The 25,790-nt window shown below is 39.7% G+C and overlaps 1 protein-coding gene across 5 annotated transcripts in view; it reads right to left on the bottom strand.

Moving 5' to 3' along the window:
* The window catches only part of ZNF518B (zinc finger protein 518B), a 45,616-nt gene that overhangs the window by 12,618 nt on the left and 7,208 nt on the right, over nt 1-25,790 (bottom strand). Inside the window, exon 2 of one of the 5 annotated variants that reach the window (XR_012882450.1) lies at nt 14,127-14,196. The exons of the other annotated variants lie outside the window; for them this stretch is intronic. The gene's annotated coding sequence lies outside the window, so the exon portion shown is untranslated. Of the gene's footprint in view, nt 1-14,126; nt 14,197-25,790 lie in introns of those variants that run through there. 5 annotated transcript variants of the gene reach the window in all.

The following is a 25,790-nucleotide window of genomic DNA, read 5'->3' as shown; positions in this document are numbered from 1 at the left end:
GCTTCAATAGATTCTGGTATGCCAACCAGGGGTGAGCACGGTCAGCCCCTCTTAGAGGAAAAAGGCATGGAGAAGGGAGCCACACAAAGAGAAGGAGGTATTTGGCCATTGGGAACAAATGGTGCTTATGCAGAAGTCTATATCCTACAATGGTCCAACTGGTCCACAGGCCTACTCACGCATCCAAGGACGCCATGTGCGCTTTAGTAAACACTGAATGGGTGGCACCCGGACTCAATAACAACATGACCTCACGGTTTGTTCAGGGCTGCATGGTAAGTGCCCGGCATAACACAGGTAAGGCAACCAAGGTACCAGGTAAATGCTCCCCGAAGCCAGACTACCAAAGGAAGGCGTATATGAATACATAGTTGTGTGTGTGTTTACCTGTTTTCTGGTCGTCCGGAAGCCTAGCCGGTAAAGATAGCAAATACCAAAAATACCGCCATGAGTGAGTTGGTCTTCAGGTATGGGGTACCTGAGGTAAGACGAGGCAGACAGGAGTACACACTTCATAGGGGAATTAATGTGGGAAGTAATGGCTAGCCTAGGAATCAAATAGACATTTCACATAACGTATCATCCGCAGAGTAGTGAGAGGGTGGAAAGGCTGAAAGCCACACTTAAAGAGGCTCTGTCACCAGATTATAAATGCCCTATCTCCTACATAATGTGATTGGCGCTGTAATGTAAATAACAGCAGTGGTTTTTATTTTGAAAAACGATCATTTTTGAGCAAGTTATGAGCTAGTTTAGATTTATGCTAATGAGTTTCTCAATGGACAACTGGGCGTGTTTTTACTTTTTACCAACTGGGTGTTGTACAGAGGAGTGTATGAGGCTGACCAATCAGTGACCAATCAGTGTCCTACACTTCTCATTGTTCCAGCCCAGCATGATCCACAGCACAGTGTGATTGTGCAGTGAAAGAAGAATGAGAAGAACAAGAACAATGAGAAGTGTAGGACACTGATTAGTCACTGATTGGTCAGCCTCATAAACTCCTCTTCACAACACCCAGTTGGTAAAAAGTAAAAACACGCCCAGTTATCCATTGAGAAACTCATTAGAATAAATCTAAACTAGCTCATAACTTGCTAAAAAATGATCGTTTTTCAAAATAAAAACCACCGCTATTATCTACATTACGGCGCCAATCAGATTATTTAGGAGATAGGGCACTTATAATCTGGTGACAGAGCCTCTTTAAATTGAAAATCCGGAAAGCTTTTGAACAGACAGGAAAGCCGTGGATAGAATGCCTCACCACAGCACTCTACTCCATGAGAGTAACCCCTAACAGGAAGACAGGCCTATTCTCTGCCGAAATCCTGTTTGTTAACCCACTCAAGACAGGCTGTTATTTTCCACAATAGCAAACCCAAAATAGCAGTCTGACTGCCTATCTCACTCAGCTCCATAAACATTTAACCGAGACTCATAAATATGTGTTCTCTTCAACTCCAGGTCCTAATTCCAGGGATGGAACGCACCCTCTGCTCCCAGGAGATTAGGTGGACCTAAAAAGGCATTTGACGAAAGGACTGCAACCCAGGTTTGATCGTCCCTACCAAATATAGCTGATAATTTCAACTTCTGTCAAGCAAGAGGGGAAAACCACCTGGATACACACCAGTCACGGCAAGAAAGTTCTGAATCCTGAGGCCAAGGATGTCGTGCTTTCTGCAGAGCTGCCTACTAGTGATATTGCCGGCGAGGACACTAAATTACGTTCTGAAGGAATATTGGGGCAATAAGTTCATTAAGCATCACCAAAAGATAATGGAACTTACCAATTTAACGGATTGCTGGATCTGTACTCATTCCCCTATATCTGGCAAATCTATGCCTTACCTCGCAGTGTCCGTTTCAGAAGAAGAGCGGTTTACATCTTGGTGCTGGGACAAGAAATAATTGCATTTGAAGGGAAACTGTGGTAAAACTTCAGTGGCACTGCCTGTAGCAGGATGGGTACAAGACCCATGGTGGCAAGTTATCTTGGGTTGAAAATTGGCTTGATTTAAAAAAAAAAAGAGATAGGAAATGGGCTATTATACCCATAAGCTCAATGCAAGTTGGAAGGGTGACAACAGGTGGATTAAAAATAAGTTTTTCTGCTCATGGTAGAAATGCACTGGGAAACAGGGAATGTGATTATGGGTCCTGTTCCCTGCGACATATCCATAATTCCATGTGGTCCAAGATATCCAAATTATTGCCCGGTAATGAAACCTATTGTAAATCTATAGCAGCTTACACGTGGAGCGAGGCAGAAAGTGAGGAGGATGAAAATTGTGGACCATTATTATAGCCCCATGGCTCACAATACAAAGGACTCTTGGTGTTTCTTTATTGATTCTATCCTTTTGATGCATATGGTAGATGTTTTAACCAATGGTACACAATATCAGTTACCTAAATGGCATATATGTAGTATATGGGGACAGTGAACATCGATGGATCCCTCAGGGAGCTGAGGTAATGTGTACTTTGGCCAGACTTGGGCCTGCCACTTGGGTATGGGAAGATAAAAAGACTTCCCGTATGGTAACCTTACAAAGCACATGTTGTCTAAACAAGAAGCTAAGCCAGAAAAAGCAAAGCCCTTAATACATGTGCCATGACAGGAAAAGTTTGGGTTATCTCTAGCATTAGTTGGCTTAACATTAAAGAACGCACATAATTTAGAAAAATTAGCTGAAATATTTGACAATATTACAGATTATGTGTTTGATGCTTTGATTGTAACCTCTGTATTTACTATGAACCCCTTTAGGACGCGGCCTATTTTGGCCTTGTGGACACAAATGATTTTTTCAAATCTGACATGTGTCACTTTATGTGGTAATAACTCCGGAATGCTTTTACCTATCCATGCGATTCTCGTGACATATTGTACTTTATGATAGTGGAAAAATTTGGTCGCTAAATTCAATATTTATTCGTGGAAAAACACCAAAATTTTGAGAAAATTTGCAAAAATTTGCATTTTTCTAAATTTAAATGTATCTGCTTGTAAAACCGATCGTAATACCACACAAAATAGTCACTAGTTACCATTTCCCATATGTCTACTTTATATTTGCATCATTTTTTGAACATCCTTTTATTTTTCTAGGATGTTACATGGCTTAGAACTTTAGCAGCAATTTCTCACATTTTCAAGAAAATTTCAAAAGGCGATTTTTACAGGGGCCAGTTCAGTTCTGAAGTGGTTTTGAGGGCCTTATATATTATAATACTACAGTAAATTACCCCATTTTAAAAACTGCACCCCTCAAAGTATTCAAAACAGCATTCAGAAAGTATTTTAACCCTTTAGGCGTTTCACAGGAAATAAAGCAAAAGTAGAGGGGAAATGTACAAATTTCTTCTTTTTTTGACAAAATTCATTTGTAATAAAAAAAATTGGGTAACACAGAAGGTTTTACCAGAGAAATACAACTCAATATTTATTGCCCAGGTCCTGCAGTTTTTAGGAATATCCCACATGTGGCCCTAGTGCGGTAATGGACTGAAACACAGGCCTCAGAAGCAAAGGATCACCTAGTGGATTTTGGGGCCTGCTTATTTTTAGATAATATTTTAGGCACCATGTCGAGTTTGAAGAGGTCTTGTGGTGCCAAAACAGTGGAAACTCCACAAAAGTGACCCCATTTTGGAAACTACACCCCTCAAGGAATTTATCTAGTGGTATAGTTAGCACTTTGACCCCACAGGTATTTTGCTATATTTATTGGAGTTAGTCTGTGAAAATAAAAATCTACTTTTTTTCTGAAATAACAGACATTTTTAATATTTACAAGGAATAAAGAAGAAAATTCACCCAAACATTTGTAAAGCATCTTCTCCCGATTACGGGAAATACCCGATATGTGGTAATAAACTGCTGTTTGGACCCACGGCAGCGCTCAGAAGGGAGGGAGCGCCATTTGGATTTTGGAGCGCAGATTTTGCTGGATTGGTTTTTAGTGCCATGTCGCAATTGTAACCCCTGGAGGTTACAAAATAGTTGAAACACCCCAAAAGTGACCCCATTTTGGAAACTAGACCCCTCAAGTAATTTTTCTAGGGGTATAGTAAGCATTTATACCACACAGGTCTTTTGCAGAATTTAGTAGAATTAGGCCGTGAAAACGAATATAAACATTTCTGTCCACTAAAATGTAGAATTTTTTTCATTTTCACAAGGGATAAAGGAGAAAAAGTCGCCCTAAATTTGTAACGCAATCTCTCCCGAGTATGACAATACCCCACATGTGGTAATAATTATTTTTTTTTAATAGAAATTAATTAACCTTTGCAGGACTGATCCTTTTTTGCTTTTCCATTTTAGTTTTTCACTCCCCGCCTTCCAAACGCCATAACTTTTTTTATTTTTCCATGAATTGAGCGGTGTGAGAGATTATTTTTGTCAGGACAAGCTGTAGTTTTTATTGGTACCATTTTTTGGTAGATGCAAATTTTTGATCACTTTTTATTACATTTTATTTAGAGCTTTGGTGACCAAAAACAGTGATTTTGGCGTATTAAATTCTTTATTTCTTACGGCGTTCATAATGCGCTATAAATGACAATTGTACTTTATTCTGCGGGTCGGTACGATTACGGCGATACCATATGTATATAGGTTTTTTTATGTTTTGCAGCGTCTGCACGATAAAATCACTTCTTTATAAAATAATTTCTTTTTTGTGTCACCATATTCTGAGAGCCGTAACTTTTTTATTTTTCAGTCAAAAAAGCGTTGTAAGGGCTTGTTTTTTGCGGGACGGGTTGTAGTTTTTATTGATACTATTTTCGGGTACATGCGACTTTTTGATCACTTTTTATTCTATATTTTGGGAGGGGTGGTGACCAAAAAATAGTGATTCTGGCATTGTTTTTAGTTTGGTTTTTTTGCGGCGTTCACCGTGCGGTAAAAACAACATTATAGTGTTATAGATTGGGTCGTTACGAACGCGGTGATACCGAATATGTGTACTGTTTAACGGTTTCATTTTTTTTCCTATAATAAGAAACTTATTATAGGAAAAAAAAATCTTTTATTTTTACACTTTTGTAAAACATTTTTATTAACTTTTTTTTTTTTCTTTACTTTTTACACTTTCTTCTTTTACCTGCAGCTCTGATCACTGCTAGAATACATTACACTACCTAGGTAGTGTAATGTATTCCAACTGTCAGTGTGACATCATAGTCACTCTGACAGTTAGTCTACGAGGTCCAGCAGAGGCTGATCCTCATAGGCTGACATACATGGCAGACCCGGGGGCCGTTGTCTGGCCCCCGGGTGCCATCACAAGCATCAGCAGCCCCCACAATTGCATGGGGGCTGCTGATGTGCTACAAACCCTGTACATGCGGGGATCGCAATCGAGCCCCACATGTAACGGGTTAATTGCCGAAATCAGCGGCAATGAGCCGCTGATCGGCAACTAGTGGAGTGTCAGCTGTCAGGGACAGCTGACCTCCCGGTTCCCGATGCACACTGTCGCCGACAGGGTCACAGACACGGGCATCGACAGTGTGAATCGCGAACGGTAGTGACGTCCTGTCACTGCCAGGAAGTCTATCAGGAGGCTGATCCTGATAGGCTTCCGTACATGGCAGACACGGAGGCCATTACTTGGCCTCCGATCGCCATGCTAGCCATCTGCAAACCTCACGATTTATCATGAGGTCTGCCGATGAGCTAGAAACCCCTGAATGCGGTGACTGCAATCAATCACCGCAATCAAGGGGTTAATTGCCGATATCAGCGGAAATAAGCCGCTGATCGGCATACAGTGGAGTGTCATCTGTCAGGGACAGCTGGCCTCCCGGTGCACACTGTCGCCGACAGTGTGCACCGGGAACCACTCAGTAACTGTACGTCCCTGTGCGCTAAGACACTGGCCGCATGGACGTACAGTTGCGTCCTCGTGCGCCTTGGGGTTAATATTAGTAACGAACCAACATACAATAGTACTAAATTATTTAACAGCCTTCTATGGGGGAATGTGCCAAATAGTTGGACCAGCATGTTGCCATAATATAGACTCTTCTGGCATTATGCAGGTCAAGCATGATAAAGATCAAGCTAAGAAAATAAAGGAAGAGTTCAGGAAAGCCAATTTCAAAGATGATTGGAACCTGGAGTGTCCAGATTGGTTGTCATGGCTCAAACCTCTACCTGGTTTAAGGGTGTTGGGGGATGGATAACGAGTTTACTCCAGGGTCTTCTGCACTATATTTTCTGCTGCGCCTCATATTATGGGGCCTGCCAAAACTTTTCCAATGCTTCGCAGCAAAGGCTAAAATTATTACCCACCACACCCTAGGTCCTCAGATCAGGCATACGCCATGAGCGAAATGGGTATGGTAGGAGTTTTGTTGACATAACCGGGGAATGAGGTGAAAAGGTTAGGCAAGTCCTCTAGGGGGGGATAAGCCCCTCTTAAAGAGGCTCTGTCACCACATTATAAGTGCCCTATCTCCTACATAATCTGGTCGGCGCTGTAATGTAGATAACAGTGGTTTTTCTTTTTAGATGGACAACTGGGCGTGTTTTTACTTTTTACCAACTGGGTGTTGTACAGAGGAGTGTATGAGGCTGACCAATCAGCATCATACACTTCTCATTATTCCAGCCCATTGTTACAGTGCGATTGTGCAGTGAAACAAGCTGGGCTGGAACAATGAGAAGTGTATGACGCTGATTGGTCACTGACTGGTCAGCGTCATACACTCCTCTTCACAACGCCCAGTTGGAAAAAAGTAAAAACACCCCCAGTCGTCTATTAAGAAAGCAATTATCATAAATCTAAAATTGCTCATACCTTGCTCAAAAATGATCGTTTTTCAAAATAAAAACCACTACTATTATCTACATTATCTAAGATCACATTATGTAGGGGATAGGGCATTTATAAGCTGGTGACCGCGCCTCTTTAAGTACCTGGCTTGGCTACAAAATGGCCTCAAAATAAACCAAAGGTGGGAAATGTGAAAGTGAGTAAGGTGTGTTTATGTGACTCCATTTCATAGTTTGAAGTGTCTGTTTCTCTATTAAACGAAACTTATGCCGGGGCTCTCTGAGAAATCATGTGTTGACCTTGCACATCTAAGCTTCCCATGAGAACGTAGACGTGTTGACCTTGCATTGCTGTAAATTTCTCATGAGAACCTGGTCTTACTCATGATTGGCTCAGCTCGAGCCAACACCCTACTTGTGAGATACAATTGTAACTGCGTACGAACAATAAACTAATAAACTAGAGAAGGATTTTGGGTATACAAAGCATGTCTCTGTCTCCTACTTCTCTCCGATATATCGATATAACTAATGGATGTGGATCTGGGCAAGTGACTGAAGGGTGTCCGTTGACACACCCATCTAAATCTTCAGTCTAATATATTTTGCACTCTATTGCGTCAACACTATTCAGATAATTATCCATTAACATTTGAGATTTTTTTTCCTTCTTTTTTTTTTAAAGGAAAATAAACATTTTGATATAATCTAAATACATAAAATGTTTACTTTACAATTGCAAATCATCAACATTAAATACAAGTTAGTAGTGTGCAACACTATTCTTTCCGTTAAAAAAAACGGAAACCTAGCGGAACGGAGGCAAACTGTAACAAAAATAAAATACCATTAAAATCCATGGAATTGCAGACAGAAACAATACTTTCCGTTTGTCTTTCCGCTCTTCTGATGTAACGGATGAGCGGCAAGACCAGACAGAAGGCAAATGTGATGTGAACAGGTCCCTAATTGCATTGCACATTATTTTTTTATTATAGCATGTAGGTAACCATTTAAACCATTGACTACAAGAAGAGAGTTAAATTCTTTGCTCAGAGATAACTCCAATCCCGGCTGTTTGAGAAGGAGCTTGGCAGTCATCAGACAGTCAGAAAACATGTGCTTATTCCAATGCGCCATGAAAAGGCGTATTCATCAGAATAAGGCCCCTAGTGACCGCTGTAAAAAGGCTTATTAGCAGTCCCCAAGGTGTTAAAGAGAACCTTTCACCTGCCGATACATCTGCAGCTGAGTGCAGCATTTAGGTATTGGTGCTCTTATATTTGGCGTCCGATACTTAAATAATCCCTGAACTGTCAATGGGGTGTGTAATGGCAAGGGGCATGTAACGTGGCTGTGACACTGTCCAATCAGCTACAGACAGCAAAAGCTGGTGAGAGGAGAGCGTGTACGCGCGCATGCTCTCACTCTTCAGCTCTCGGCAGACAAGGACAAGACTGATCTCTCGCGAGAGAACAGTCTTGTCCTTGTCTGCCGAACTGGCAAGGGGGCGTGTCACTGCTATGGACAGTACAAGAGCTGGAGAGAGGAGACCGTGCATGCTAACATTTCTTGATTTGTAGAGGTCACTTTTCAACTTGTGCGGTGTACACTGGGGGCAGGGTCTGCAGTCAACTCATTATCAGAGTAACACCCTTATTATAAAGATGGATGCAAATAACACAGGATCTATCATTGAGAATAGGTGATGGGGACTTCTCAGCGCCTTAAAAACCTCCCTCTTCCTCCCTGCACTGTGACCTCTGCATATGACACAGAGCATGCCCACAACACTCCCCCATAGAGGTCAATAGGTCATTCCTGACTAAGCTTAGACTAGGGACCCGATGTAAATCAAATATCTGAAACTGATGACGCAGCAGCTCAGGCAAGCTGACTGCCTGAATAATATGCCTGAATAATAAGAAAATTAAAATATCAGCAAATGTGTGTGTTCCACGATCTGTTTTTAATTCAGTAAAAATGTGATACGTTCCCTTTAAATGATGAATTTCAACATTGCAACTGCACTTTACCTACAATATTGGTTTAGTGCCCATTGGGTTATTTTTCAGATAACTGTAATAAATATCAAGTAAGAATCAAAAATCTCACCCAGAAACAGCTCTGGTAATAACAAGGTTTCTCCCTTGCACATGACCGTAGTTTTATCCGTAATTACGGATCTGTAATTATGTATGCAATTGACAGACCCACTCATTTCTATTGGCCAAGGACACCATTCTGTATACTTACGGATGTATCTCCGGGCTGCAGAAATGACCCGCAAAATATAGAACTTTTCTTATTCTTGTTCGCAATTGCGGCACAGACTCGGTTGGATACGTATTTGCGGACAGTAAAAATCCTTCCGGTCATGTGCATGAGGCCTTAATAATGAGACAATTGACTACTAATTAATAACGTTTGCTTTCCTATTGGATCAATACTGTAGGATAATAGGTTGAACTCTATAGACTTGTGACTTTTTTTTTAATTTATGAACAATGTTGCTATAGAACGTTGCAAAGCAAAAAGGTAAAAAAAAAAATTGAAAAAAAAATTACATAATTAAAATGTCTTTAGATTAAAAATGCTTTAGGCACTTAAAGGTGTAACTACACCTCTAAAGATGGTAAACTGATAAAAGCTTCATGTATTGAATATATTATTCATGTAGTATATATTATTTATCTCACTTTATAGATAATTAACCCCTTGAAGTTCAAGCTAGTAGTTTCTATCGGCACTATTTAACCCTTCAACAACGAGCGACGGATATATCAGTCAAAAACAGGTGCGAGTTACCGCATCGTGACTGATAAATCCGCCACTCGTATCTCGTGGCTATTGCTGCTATACCCACGAGCTCAGTGGCAGGACCACGGCTATTATACATAGCCTCGCTCCTGCCGCAACTGGAGAGTAGTAAGATTCTGGCAGTTTAACCTCTTAGACATACTGCCCAACGTTCAAGTATCGCAAAGAGGGACAACCGATGCGGCACGCGTAGCGGCACATTTTTTTCCTTTTAAGAACTGCCTCTAATCCCGCTCAGTCCCCACCCATACACACCCAGTTCAACCTACACAGTATCATGTTCCCATAGTGCCTCCCACACAGTATAATGCCAAATAGCTGCCCCACACACTATAATACCCTCTAGCTGCCACCATATAGTAGAATGCCCCCATAGCTGCCACCATACAGTATAATGCCCCATACAGTATGAAACCAACAGATTCCCCCATACTGTATAATGTCCACAGATGCCCCAATGCAGTATAATGCACACACAGATGCCCCCATGCAATATAATGCCCAAATGCCCCAATACAGCATAATGCCCCATAGCTGCCCCTATACAGTCCAATGCCCCCATAGCTGCCTAGTGCCAGTGCCCACATATAAAGCGCCAGTGCCCATGTAGATAATGCCACACACAGTGCCCATGTAGATAGCACGAGTGTCCGCTGTAGATAGTGCCCCTATATAGTTCTACAGTGCCCATGTAGATCGTGCCACGCACCCCATGATGATATCCCCACCCCCTGTAGATAGTGCTACCCGTCCTGTAGATAGAGCCAATGGGGCTTCCTCTAGGAGCGGAATCTCCAGCTAGAGCATCAAAAACACGGTGGCCAGGGATTCCGCTCCAGGAGGAGCCCCTGATGTCACTGTCACTATGGACAGTGACATCAGGGGTTCCCTCTAGGAGCGGAACCCACAGCAGGAGCGTCGGCAATGCTTTGGCAGGGGATTCCGCCCAGGAGTAGCCCCATACCATATATGGACAGTGACGTCCGCCCAGCTTACATGTACCCGGATGGACGCCGCCCAGTTTACATGTACCCGGATGGACGCCGCCCAGCTTACATGTACCGCATGTACTCCGCCCAGTTTACATATGCCCTGATGTACTCCTCAACGCTTACATATGCCCTGGGGTATTACTGTAATCTGGAGTACCCACTTAACAATTTAAGGGGGGCATGTCTAAAATGGCACAATCTGAGAACAACACATTGGACACTGAATTAGCATATCTGTGGAAAGTGGCAATTTTCAATCTGCAAAATCGACAGTGTACTAATTTCTGCAAAACATTTGGGGTCAAAATGCTCACTACACTTCTAGATGAATTCCTGGAGGGGTGTAGTTTCCTAAATAGTGTTACTTCTCGGGGGTTTTCACTGTACTGGTACCTCAGCGGAATGCAGCATGGCGCCAAAAAACTACATTGTAAAATCATCTACATGTTATTGGAAATAAAATATTTTTTCATTTTCACGCCCCAATTCTAATAAAATCTCACTACACCTCTAATTTAATTCTTTGAGGGGTATAGTCTCCAAAATGGGATCACACTTGGGGAATTTCTACTGTACTGGTACTTCAGGGGCTCTGCAAATGCGACATGGCCCCCAGAAACCAACTCAGCAAAATCTAAATGGTTTTCATTCGGAGTCCTGCCGTGGGTCCAAACAGCAGTTTATTACCACATATGTGGTATTTCCGTATTTAGGAGAAATTGCTTTACAAATGTTGAGGTGCTTTTTCTCCTTTATTCCTTATAAAAAATTCTATGTTTTTTCATTTTAAAAAAAAAGTAGATTTTCATCTTCAGACTAACGCCAATAAATTCAGCAAAAAACCTGTGTGGTCAAAATGCTAACTATAACCCTAGAAAATGCCATGAGGGGTGTAGTTTCGAAAATGGGGTCACTTGGCACCGAAAACCATTCCAGTAAAATCTGCGCTCCAAAATCCAAATGGCGCTCCTTCCCTTCTGAGCACTGCCGTGGGTCCAAACAGCAGTTTATTACCACATATGGGGTATTTCCGTAATCAGTAGAAATTGCTTTACAAATGTTGGGGTGCTTTTCTCCTTTATTCCTTGCAAGAATTCGAGAATTCTAAGTTTTTCCAGAAAAAAAAAAAGGAGATTTTCATTTTCACAGACGAATTCAAATAAATTTAGCAAAAAACCTGTGTGGTCAAAATGCTAACTATACCCATAGATAAATTCCCTGAGGGGTGTAGTTTCAAAAAAAAAAAAAATGGGGTCACTTTTGGGGGGTTTCCACTGTTTTGGCACAAGACCTCTTCAAACCTGACATGGTGCCTAAAATCTATTCTAATAAAAAGAAGGCCACAAAACCCATTAGTTGCTCCTTTGTTTCTGGGGCCCATGTTTGTCCATTACAACACTAGGGCCACATGTGGGATATTTAAAAAAAAAAAAAACACAGAATCTGGCAAATAATTATTGAGATGTATTTCTCTGGTAAAACCTTCTGTGTTACAGAAAAAACAATGCATTACAAATGAATATTGGCACAAAAAAAAATGAAATTTGTACATTTCACTTCTACTTTGCTTCAATTCCCATGAAACGCCTAAAGGGTTAAAACACTTTCGTAATGCTGTTTTGAATACTTTGAGGGGTGCAGTTTTCAAAATGGGGTGTTTTATGAGGGTTTGTAATATATGGGACCCTCAAAGCCACTTCAGACCTTAACTGGTCCCTGAAAAAATAGCCTATTGAAATTTTCTTAAAACGTGAGAAATCGCTGCTAAAGTTCTAAGCCTTGTAACGTCCTAGAAAAATAAAAGGGACGGTCAAAAAAATTATGCAAACATAAAGTAGACATATGGGAAATATTAATTAGTAACCATTTTGTGTGGTATTACTACCTGTTTTCCAAGCAGATACATTTATAAATTAGAAAAATCATAATTCTTAAAATTTTCAAACAATTTTGGTGTTTTTCACAAATAAGCAATGAATTTATCGACCAAATTCTTCCACTAACATAAAGTACAATATGTCACGAGAAACCAATCTCCGATTCGCTTGGATAGGTAAAACCATTCCAAAGTTTTTACCACAAAGTGATTCGTGTCAGATTTGAAAAAATGGGGCTGGTCCTGAAGGCCAAAGTGAGCTTGGTCCTGAAGGGGTTAAAGTCAATGGAATCCGTTGTGCACTATTGGCTTCCGTCGTGTGACAGATCAGGCTTTTCTGGTATTCTCGTTGTTCTGCCCCTATGACGAAGCAGAACAACGGGACCCGAAATACAGATGTGAACACAGCCTAAAGCTGCCCATAAAATACGGCTTTCAGACGGCTGTTTTCTGAACGACTTGTCGTTCATGATGGGTCTGTGAAGGTTGTCGTTCTAGATGACAAATTCCAGAAGTTAAAATTACAAATTGCTAATCTCTCTCTCTCTGCCTTGATCTTTGGCCTAGTCTGGACTTCTATTGTGATTCAGATCTGTCACTTGACATAAACAACTTTCCAAGGACTGCCCCCAACAATAGCTGAAAAGTCCAACTCGGCAGTTCAACTTTTCCCACAGTCTTCAGTCAGCCTCTGTCACACGCGTTTCTGTCACCAGTGGCAGAAAATTATGTAAATCAGTTTTTTGGGCATCCAAATCCAGCCAGCTTAAGACAATCTCAGAAGCTTACTAAGTACAGTTACACATTAAACTCAATAATACATTTTCATGCAATAAACTCTAAAGCTTCCCTTCGTGGTGGCTGCAGGTAGCCAGAATAGTATCATTTAAAACTATGGCCGTGTAAAGAGAAGCAGAGGATTTGGAGGTCTGTATTAAAAAAAAAAAAAAATGTTGCTCTAACCCCCTATAAACCTATATTAGGAATTCAGTTTCCGTTCATGGGTTCCGTTAGACCTTGCCATTGGAGGAACCCATGAACGGAAAGACTAACGGAAACCATTGCTTCCGTTTGCATTACCGTTGATTTCAATGGTAAAGCTTCCATTATAAATGGTCTCCGTTCCGTAAGGTTTCCATTTATTTTTTTTGCGGAAATAGCGCAGTCAACTACACTATGGTTTCCGCTAAAACAAACAGGGAAGGTTTTACAAATAAAAAATAAATAGCTAACATTTAAAAAAAAAAAAAAACTTGAAAAAGTTAATTGGGCCAAAATTATATCTGACTTAATTACCCTTTTTTATTTATAAAAATAATTCAATGCGAACTGCTGATTTAGAATTAGACAAAAATTGAATGATTAAGAATTTTATGCTATTGTACAATATAATAGATTGTACAAAATCTACCTCAAACATCATTTTGAGGCAGAAATTCCGCCTGCAAAAAACTCAGTGTGAACATAGCCTAATAGTGTGTTTGCGGACCTTCATTTTACACTTTTTACCCAGAAAATCTTTTTTCTGACACCAGACATTGAAATATATACAGAAACTAGTTTTATAAATGAACTAAATTGGGAGTTGATTTTCACCAAGTTGAAACTTAAGTTGCAGGTATTACAAGGTAGAGGATTTTATAGACCTGTCATTATTGGTATCATCATTGAAGATATTCTGTCATGTCTGAAGTTGTGCTTCAGGAACACCACTAGAGAAGAAAGGTCAAATTAAAATGCTGCACAGGACGTAGATGTAGTACTCCGGAAAACAGACGACAATCATCCGGTAAAAGTTGTGGTGTGTGCTCTTAAAAGGGAAAGGTTGCCTATATTTTTGCCTATATATTTTTTTTTTTTCATAACCAAAATCAGACATTCTTTTTTTATTCTATTTTCTGTACAAGATTATGGGGGCAGCCATCTTGCCTGAGCTGCTGTTAACAGCATTTAGAGATTTGCTTTCCAGCGGCCACATGGACCATAGGAAACAGTGAACAGAGCGGGCCTATTGATTTCTATGGGAGAGTTTTCTAGGCATGCTCTGTAACCTGTGCAGAGGTCACTGTGTAGGGAGGGGAGATGTGTCCATGACCTATTGTCAATGCTGGATCCGGTTGTATCTATATAGAGGTGTCACCTGTCATTGTAATCCTGCCTGTGATGATAATGGGATGACTGCTGAGAAGTGATCTCTACAGAACAGGAAGTGTCAATTTATCGGGAGGCTCAGTGGCCAGTGACAACGGCAAGATTTTAGGATAATTTAATAATAATAAAATTACGCAAAATTCTTAAACTTATGTTTAACATAAAAACTTGATCTAAACAAATTCGATCAATTTTAGAATTACATATTCCCTTTAACCCGTTAGTGACCGCCCCATAGTGTTTCTACGTCGGTCACTAACGGGCCTTATTCCGATGCAATAGACTTTTTACGTCGCTGCATCGGAATAAGTAAACAGAGCAGGGAACTGTCAAATCTCCGTGCTCTCAGCTGCCGGAGGTAGCGGAGGGCTGGGGGCGTACCTGCTCGAATGTGTGAGATCGATATTAGTATCGATCTCACCCGTTTAACCCTTCAGATGCGGTGCTCAATAGCGTGCACCGCATCTGAGTGGTTTTGGAGAGAGGGAGGGAGCTCCCTCTCATCCCACTGACACCCGGCGATAAGATCACCGAGTGTCTGTGTCTCCGATGGCAGGCGGGGGCTTAATAAAGGCCCCCAGGTCTGCCTGTAGTGTATGCCTGCTAGGTCATGCCTCTGGCATGACCTAGCAGATGCCTGTCCGTTTTACACGGACAGGCATAATACACTGCAATACAGAAGTATTATAAATGCGATCGGATAATCGCATACTGAAGTCCCCTAGTGGGACTAGTAAAAAAGTGGAAAAAAAATGAAAAACCCACTTTTCCCTCTTACAAACTGCTTTATTATTAACAAACAAAATAAAATAAAAAAAGTTACACATATTTGGTATCGCAGCGTCCGTAATGGCCCCAACTATAAACGTATTACATCATTTAACCCGCATGGTGAACGTTGTAAAAAATAAAATAAAAAAACTTGCAAAAAATTGCTGTTTTCTTTGAATCCAGCCTTAAAAAAAAAAGTGATAAAAAGTGAACAAAAAGTCGCATCTACTCCAAAATGGTACCGATAAAAACTACAAGTCGTCCCGCAAAAAAAAAAGTCCTCATACAACTGCATCGGCGAAAAAATAAAAGCGCTACGGCTCTTCAAATATGGAGACACAAAAACAAATAATTTTGAAAAAAAAAAGTGTTTTTACTGTGTCAAAGTAGTAAAACATACAAAAACTGTACAAATTTGGTATTGTTGCAATCGCAACAACCCGCTGAATAAAGGTATTGTGTTATTTATAGCACACGGTAAACGGCGTAAATTTAGGACGCAAAAAAGTGTGGCGAAACTGCTGGTTTTTTTCTATTCCCCCCCCAAAAAAGTTAATCAATAAATTCTATGTACCCCAAAATGGTGCTATTAAAAAATTACAACTTGTCCCGCAAAAAACAAGACCTTATACAGCTATGTCGACGCAAAAATAAAAAGTTATAGCTCTTTGAATGAGACGATGGAAAAACGTAAAAAATGGCTTGGTCATTAAGGGGTTAAGAGAACTTCTTGAACTCAGCAGAGAATAAGGTAAAAATAAGGGAAGCGAGCAAGGCCGGATACACAAAAGATTGACGGCTTATGCCATACACCATGCGGTGTTAGACAGAGCACCTGCTCAAGGCTATGTAGTGTTCCAAAAGATTGACACTTTGCACATGTAAAGTAGGCCAGCATTGTTTTGCACACCCATAACCATTAAACATGAATGCGTAATATGTCATATCCACTCAAAAATGTATTTCTCTCCAAGAGGTCATTTAGGACTACAAGCTCCGAACCTCATATGGCTATATAAAAGATACAAACATATATAAAGTATAGGATTCTGACTTGACTCAATGTTAAAGAGGCTCTGTCACCAGATTATCAAATCCCTATCATCTCCTATTGCATGTGATCGGCGCTGCAATGTAGAGAACAGTAAAGTTTTGGTTTTTTTAAAACGATCATTTTTGGCCAAGTTATGAGCAATTTTATATTTATGCAAATGAGCCTTTCTAATGGACAACTGGGCGTGTTTTCTCTTATTTCCAACTGGGCGTGTTTACTTGTTTTACTAGCTGGGCGTTGTGAATAGAAGTGGATGATGCTGACATATGATGCTGACATACACTTCTATTCACAACGCCCAGCTAGTAAAACAAGTAAATACACCCAGATGTTACAAACGCAAGACACGCCTAGTTGGAAATAAGAGAAAACACGCCCAGTTGTCCATTAGAAAGGCTCATTTGCATAAATATAAAATTGCTCATAACTTGGCCAAAAATGATCGTTTTAAAAAAAAAAACAAACACGTTCATGTTATCTACATTGCAGCGCCGATCACATGCAATAGGAGATAGGGATTTGATAATCTGGTGACAGAGCCTCTTTAATGCCTTGTTCTTTCACTGTCTGTTATGTATCTCTGTATTTGTACGATTACATTTGTTCCATTAAAATTTAATAAAAATTTGTTTAAAAAAAAAAAGAAAATGTCGTGATTATAAACCTTTTTAAAAAATGTTGTGACTACCCAAATAATAATAATAAAAAAAAAAAATTATCTTCAAATATTTAAAGAGCCTCTGTCACCACATTATAAGTGGCCTATCTTGTACATGATGTGATTGGTGCTGTAATGTAGATTACAGAGGTGTTTTTTTATTTAGAAAAACTATCATTTTTGACGGAGTAATGACCTAGATTAGCTTTATGCTAATGAGATTCTTAATGGACGACTAGGCGTGTTTTTACTTTTGACCAACTGGGCGTTGTGGAGAGAAGGGTATTATGCTGACCAATCAGCGTCATACACTTCTCCCCATTCATGTACTCAGCCCATAGTGATCCTGTGTTGTTCACTATGTGCAGTCACATGCTCACACATTAACGTTACTGAAGTATCTTGACAGTGAATAGACATCGCGTCCAACCAGGACGGGATGTCTATTCACAATCCCGACACTTACAGAACAGCACATCGAGATCACGCTGTGCTGTCATTTACAGCGAGATCTCCCGAGATTACGCTATGCTGTAAGTCACACACAAACGTTACCGATGTGTCGGGATTGTGAATAGTAACAACAATTTTCAGCCGAAACGCGCGTCGTGTGTGACGCCAGACAGCACATCATTCACCTATGGGTAAGCTACTATCATGCAGCAATACGTATCTTTCATGTAGCCATTTGTTTGGGACAGTTACCAATATGTATTCATGCTCTTACTTGGGAACTTTGACTTGGGACTTTACATGCTGTCTAGTACACTGGCTACTTTTCTAATTTTGGAGCTACTCTAGGTCTACTTATGACATTCTAACATATAGATTTTATATATAGTTATATATCATCTAATACTAGTAGCTGTCTGGCCACTCTATTTCTCACACTGTGGTTATCATCTTTGATTTTAATATGTGAATTTTTATGTTTTGTATCAACAAAAATTATAAATTTTATCAGCAATAGAGTGGTTTTGACTATTTTTAGGTCTTCCTTCTAGATCTATCTGCCTAATTTGACACGGTAGAGCACCCAATACTATTTCACACTCTAGACTCCTTTGGCTTAACGGATAAGTTCCTATCCTGGTTTTCCTCCTCTCTCTGACCACACCTTCATAGTGTCTTTTGCTGGCTCTTCTTTCTCTCCACTTTTTCTCTCTGCCGCAATTCCTCAAGGTATCCATCCCTACATCACCACTGACAATGCTAAAAACACTTATCCAGGCCCAGTTCAATTCTCATCTGAACAACTGTAATTTGCCACGAACTCGCATTCTACCATAAAAACACAAAAAACTGGGTCCAAATCAATAAATCGTAAATACAAAAAACAGATTGATCTTTCCGTCTAACAGTTAGGGCCCTTTTACACGGGCCAATGATCGGGCAAACGAGCATTTCTATGAATACGCGCTCCCGATCATTGGACTATGTAAACAGGGCAATGATCAGCCGATGACTTAGCAAACGCTGATCTGCTTATTTATGCAGCAAGAAATATTATTGTTGTCGGCAGCACATCTCCCTGTGTAAACGGAGATGTGCTGCAGACATGCTGGAAATATATGGGGACGAGCGATTGTTGTAACTATCACTCGTCCCTATACATTACTGATCGTTGCTCCTTGTGAAAAGTGCAAACGACCACCGATCAAGAAGCTGCCTCTTTGATCGGCGCTTGTTTTCACGGCCCATATTGGGCCATGTAATCGGATCTTTAGTCTAACGCCTCTGCGCTCTCCTGCTAGTATACAAAGCTCTCCACAATGCTACAATGTCATGTATCGCCACTTATCTCCATTTACCAACCCACTGCTTTTTGCACAGCTAAAGAGGCTCTGTCACCACGTTATAAGTGGCCTATATTGTACATGATGTGATCGGCGCTGTTATGTAGATTACAGCAGTGTTTTTTATTTAGAAAAACGATTATTTTTGACGGAGTTATGACCTATTTTAGCTTTATGCTAATGAGTTTCTCAATGAACAACTGGGCGTGTTTTACTATATGGCCAAGTGGGCGTTGTACAGAGGAGTGTATGACGCTGACCAATCAGTGACCAACCAGCGTCATACACTTCTCTCCATTCATTTACACAGCACATAGCGATATAGCTATATCTTTATGTGCAGCCACATACACAAACACTAACATTACTGAAGTGTCCTGACAGTGAATATACATTACCTCCAGCCAGGACGTGAAGTGTATTCAGAATCCTGACACTTCGCTAACACAATCCCGACACTACAGCACAGTAAACGTAATCTTGCGAGATTACGCCGTAAACTGTCATTTCAAACGAGATTACGCTTCCTGTGCTGTAGTGTCGGGATTGTGTTAGCGAAGTGTCAGGATTATGAATACACATCCCGTCCTGGCTGGAGGTAATGTATATTCATTGTCAGGACACTGCAGTAGCGTTATAGTGTGTTTATGTGGCAGCACATAGCGATATAGCTATATCCCTATCTGCAGTGTAAATGAATGGGAAGAAGTGTATGACGCTGATTGATCACTGATTGGTCAGCGTCATACACTCCTCTGTACAACGCCCACTTGGCCAAAAAGTAAAACAAGCCCAGTTGTTCATTAAGAAACTCATTAGAATAAAGCTAATATAGGTCATAACTCCGTCAAAAATTATCGTTTTTCTAAATAAAAAAACACTGCTGTAATCTACATTACAGCGCCGATCACATGATGTACAATATAGGCCACTTATAACGTGGTGACAGAGCCTCTTAAACCCCTACGAATGCTCGATTTGTGATTTTAAATGCATTAGTCACTCCTGTTGAACAGATGCCTTCTACAGTTTTTGATAAGATTCCTCAAATTAAAAGGCAAAATTTGTCATTCTGGATATACAATTATAATGCTTGAAGTCTAACAGACTCAATTATATGATCGAATACTCCTTTTAGATTTCTAAAAAAAATTTTTTACATAATCATTAAAGAGGCTCTGTCACCAGATTTTGCAACCCCTATCTCCTATTGCAGCAGATCGGCGCTGCAATGTAGATAAGAGTAACGTTTTTTTTAAAAGAGGATCTGTCACTAGTTTATTAATTCCCTACCTCCTTACTAATCTAATAGGCACTATGATAACTAGTGTGAAGATCAGAGTGAAGATCAGAGTGAAGATCAGCCAATGAACAAGCAAATGCTCGTTTATCGGCATCTTTTATGCGAACCAAAAAAACGGGTCGCTAGTTGGCAGGACATCGTCCAGTGTAAACAGGGAGATTTTCTGTCAAAATGTTGCACATGCATAAGGTCGATCATTGTAACTTCTATCGTACCCAGAGATTAACCCGTTAGTGACCGCCCCATAGTGTTTTTACGTTGGTCACTAACGGGCCTTATTCCGATGCAATAGACTTTTTACGTCGCTGCATCGGAATAAGTAAACAGAGCAGGGAGCTGTCAAATCTCCCTGCTCTTAGCTACCAGAGGTAGCTGAGGGCGTCCCTGCTCTGCCGGGTGAGATCGATATTAGTATCGATCTCACCCATTTAACCCTTCAGATACGGTGCTGAATAGCGTGCACCGCATCTGAGTGGTTTTGGAGAGAGGGAGGGAGCTCCCTCTCATCCCACTGACACCCGGCGATAAGATCACCGAGTGTCTGTGTCTCCGATGGCACCCGGGGGCCTAATAAAGGCCCCCAGGTCTGCCTGTCGTGAATGCCTGCTAGATCATGCCTCTGATATGACCTAGCAGATGCCTGTCCGTTTTACACGGACAGGCATAATACACTGCAATACAGAAGTATTGCAGTGTATTATAAATGCGATCGGATAATCGCATAGTGAAGTCCCCTAGTGGGACTAGTAAAAAAGTTTAAAAAAAATAAATGGAAAAACCCACTTTTCCCCCTTACAAACTGCTTTATTATTATTATTATTAACAAACAAAATAAAGTAAAAAAAGTTACACATATTTGGTATCGCCGCGTCCGTAACAACCCCAACTATAGTTATTACATCATTTAACCCGAACGGTGAACGTCGTAAAAAATAAAATTAAAAAACATGCAAAAATTGCTGTTTTCTTTGAATCCAGCCTTAAAAAAAAATGTGATAAAAAGTGATCAAAAAGTCGCATCTACTCCAAAATGGTACTAATAAAAACTACAAGTCGTCCCGCAAAAAGAAAAAAAAAAAGAAAGAAAAAAAGCGCTGTGTAAAAGTAGTAAAACATACTAAATCTATACAAATTTGGTATCGTTGCAATCGCAACAACCCGCTGAATAAAGTTAGTGTTATTTATACCACACGGTAAACGTGAATTTAGGATGCAAAAAAGTGTGGCGAAATTGTAGGCTTTTTTCTACCCCCCCCCCCCCAAAAAAAGTTAAACGTTAAATCACTAAATTCTATGTACCCCAAAATGGTGCTATTAAAAATTACAACTTGTCCCGCAAAAAACAGGACCTTATACAGCTATGTCGACGCAAAAATTAAAAGGCTATAGCTCTTTGAATGAGACGATGGAAAAACGTAAAAAATGGCTTGGTCATGAAGGCCAAAAATAGGCTGGTCATTAAGGGGTTAAGAACAAATGCTCCATGTGAACTAATGTGCTGTATCGTCGATTGGCGCTTACTTTCACGGCCAGCATTGAGCCGTCTAAAAAGAACCTTTAGCTATTCCCTTACTGATGACTTAACATTTTACATGCACAGACATTAATGGAATATGATAAACAAATCTAATACATATTGAAAAAAAATAAGAATAAAAAGTCCCCTATTGGGACAAATGGGAATGTTAAAAAAACTTTAAAAAAAAACGGCACTTAGAAAAAAATTACAACAAACGGATTTAAAAAAAAATAAATATTAGATTTTTATTAAGTAAAAGTAAATAAAAAATATTGTTGGGCATATTCAATTTAGCTGTACTCATAATGACCTGTAAAATCATTTTATACTATTACCATGAACGGTTAATGCCATAAAAGAAAAAAAAATGGTAGAATTGCATTTTTTATGTATACCTCTATTATAAAAATATCATGAATTAAACACTACCATATATGCTCCCGAAAATGAAGCCATAAAATGTACCATTCACCCTGAAAAGACACAGTGTCTCAGGTAGCTACATAGTCTTAAAAATATATTTAAAAAAGGTTACCAAAACTGGCTTGGTCCCTAAAAGATTACTACACATAGAAAATGTACAAAAAAAAAACAAAACAAAACAGCAATTAATCATATAATCTCCATTGATCATATTGAAAATAAAGTGGAGAAAAATAAATATAATTTATTTTTTCTATGTGTGCCATTTTTCCCCCTCTTCCGTCTCACAATCCTGTGTCTGGATGTAAGACAACTGTCTACAAAAGGAGTCTACCCCTCTGCCCTGTCTGCAGTAGGACATACAGATTGATAAGCCCCACCCTATTTGCTAATCTCCGCCCACTCATTCATTTACAAGACAAAGAAAGAAGAGTTCAGCAGGAAATTACCAGTGTTCTCTGGAGGACTTCTGAAACATGAAATAAATCCTGCAGACTGACAAACTCGGATGGCAAATTTATGTTCGGTTTACTTTTATCATTCATTTCTAGGTTTTACCTGTTGTAAAAGTAAATCTTATCTTCCTGTTGCACACAATTTGTGATGTTTTATTAAAATCGTCATTAAAGATTGTAATTTTTTTGTTATTATTTTGCGTTTACAGGAAGGATTTTTTTTTCTTCTACAAAATGAATAGGATTTTTGTAACTTTTTGTCTGAATAAAAAATGTTTTGCTTTATACAACGAATTCACCAAAAGATATCGTTGTAGGATATTATAATTGCACTTTTTTTTACAGTTTCTGCCTTCCCTCTAGAGTGCGTGGCTGACACTGACAGCGGAGTGTTTCCTACTGGTGTACCAGAATAAATTATGCAACCAGAGGACATTCACTGTTGGTTCCTAGTGTCGCATAGTGAAGAAGCAGATACTGTGTAGGTCAAATTGTCTTTAATAGATACAGGTGACGCGTTTCGGAGCCGAACTGGCTCCTTCCTCAGGCAGGATCAGAAAATAAAGGAAGAGTAAAAAGCAGTACATGTATTTATGCTTAAAAAAAACTGGGAAAACAAATTGTCAAAAGCAAAAGGTCAAAGGGCACCTGTCACATAAAATAACGTACAAAATAAATGAGGTAGCGGAAAAATTAGGGCGATGACAGTATGTTCTAGTCACAGAAACGTTATAGTGGTACCTATAATAATATCAGGGGATTCTGTAAAGTCATTCTGAAGAACAAAGAAATGCCGTTCCTTCGGCACAGTTGGTGAGCGGACCTGCTGGATAACAGGGTTACGTAACAAATAAATTTGGGTCAGGAGAAATGGACTGGGGTATGAACAGGGAGGGAAATGTAGAGAGGGGAGTATTTCTTAGTACGAGCCGCTAGATACGATCTAACATCTAAACGGCTGGAGTATCTAGTGAATGCGCCGGAACTGTGCGCTCATTGGTTGAAAGTAAAGCGTTTTTGAAATCGCTATAAACACAAGGCTGGTAACAATAATAGAAATTACAATAGTAACAACAGTGGTGGTGCCAGCAATACGTAGCGTGAATATATAGGTATATATTAATACACACATATATCTCACTCGCTTCATCAAGTTCATGTTGGGGGTAATTAGCATATCGTTCATTGGATGTTCGTAGTGGTTTACAAAGAAACGCAATATTAGAGTATTGTTTCGGAAATTGCATGGAGACCGGTGGGGATTAGGGTATTCCACCTGTTTATCCAATATACCTCGCGTCGGCAAAGAGTTTCAAACCTGTTGGCTTGAGAGGCATCTATATAGTCGATGGGTATTATTTGATATCTCCCCCATGTGTTACAGTGCAATGTTTTGGGAATGCTGTGTCCACAGTTTTTTCTTGCAGTTTGAACGGTGTTGGTTTAGGCGACAATGTAATGGTTGGGTGGTGCGTCCAACGTATTGGGCTCCGCAAATGCAACTAATTAAATAGCTAACAAATTGTGATTGGCAAGTCAGCCTATGTTTGAGTGTGAATATTTCACCCGTGTTGTTACTAGTGAAGGATTTGCACCTGTGTTGGATGCTAGAGCAACAGAGGCAACGTGTTTTCTCACAGCGGAAGCTCCCCAAAGTTGATATGGGTTTGTTTTTGTTGTTGTTATTGTTGCCCAATGTTTGACCCGGCTGGGGGCAGTAAACTCTTATGGGTTTGAGCTCTACGGTAGGTACAAATTGGTTTATTTTGTAGGAGAGTTTTTTAAAAAGGGTCAAGCGTTAATACATGCCAATGTTTGGTTAGAATCTCTCTCATTTTTCCACATTTTTTGTTGTATGTAATGATGAAATTGAGTTTTTGAATTAAAATCACCTGTGGATGATGATTTCTTTGATGCTAAACAGCCTGTTTGTTATAATTTTTTAGTTCTCTGATATGCATCAGTGAGGAGGTGATTTGGGTCCCTTTTGCTTGAATCTTTCCTGTAAAATGATAGCTTGTTGGTTGAAATCATTGTCTCGGGTACAGTTTTTACGTACTCGTTTGTATTGGCTGTAGGGGATATTTTGAAGCAATTTTTATATAACGTCCACTTGAAAAGTCCAAATAACTATTTGTATCTATTTTTTTTAAAAAGGTGTGGGTGATTTGGGAAAGCGTATGGGTGATTGTAAGATCAAGAAAGTCTATTTCATTCAAATTAATATTGCTCGTAAAGGTTAGGCCCCAAGTTTTTGTGTTTAATGTAGTAGTAAAATTGGTACCTGAACGCACGTCTCCTCGCCAAATAAAAAACAGATCATCTATATATCTTCGATAAAATAATATATGGGGTTTAAAATTGGAATTATTCCAAATATGGGAGTCTTCAAATATGCCCATAAAGAGATTAGCATAGCTCGGTGCCACCCTCGTGTCCATGGCTGTTCCTTTTTGTTAGCGGAAAACCACATTTTTAAAAGTAAAAACATTATTTTTTTAAATAAAGTCCATCCCTTGAAGGATGAAGGAGATTTGTTCTTTCTTTTTGGTATTGTCCCTCTCCAGGATGGTCATGAGGCTGTCTAGACCCAAATCGTGCTGTATATTGCTATATAAAGCTGTAACGTCTAGGGTAAATAGTAAGAGATCATTGGACCATGGAATATTTAGCAATTCTGAAATCTGTTGTGTGGAGTCTTAAGTAACTGGGTAGTTCTTGTACATAATTTTGAAGAAGAATGTAAACAATGAGATAGATGGCAAGTTGGAGAATAAATACCTGAAATGACGGGTCTCCCTGGTGGATTGGTCAAGGTTTGTGTGTATTTTAGGTAAATGGTAAAATAATGGAATGCTTGGATTTTTTGATAGTAGGTTATTCCTTTCGTGTTTGTTACTTAGAGATTCTTTGAAAGCCTTATTAATGATTAGGTTAAGATTTTTGGCAATATCACGGGTGGGGTCAGAGGGTAACTGGGTATAGTAGTCTGAGTCGGAAAGGATATTAAAGGCCTCTTGTTCGTATTCTTCTATGCTTTGGATTACTATTCCCCCTCCCTTGTCGGCTGCTCTGATAATGAGGTCTTTGTTATCTTTCAGGGATTTTATAGCTTCTTTTTCTTTTAGATTAAGGTTGTCCTTGTATTTGTAAAGGCATTTTTCCACTAGTTTAAA

This window comes from Rhinoderma darwinii, chromosome 1, assembly GCF_050947455.1.
Source record: "Rhinoderma darwinii isolate aRhiDar2 chromosome 1, aRhiDar2.hap1, whole genome shotgun sequence".
Classification (NCBI taxonomy): domain Eukaryota; kingdom Metazoa; phylum Chordata; class Amphibia; order Anura; family Rhinodermatidae; genus Rhinoderma; species Rhinoderma darwinii.
The sequence above is the reverse complement of the archived record's forward strand: the minus strand, read 5'-3'. Positions and strand labels throughout refer to the sequence as shown.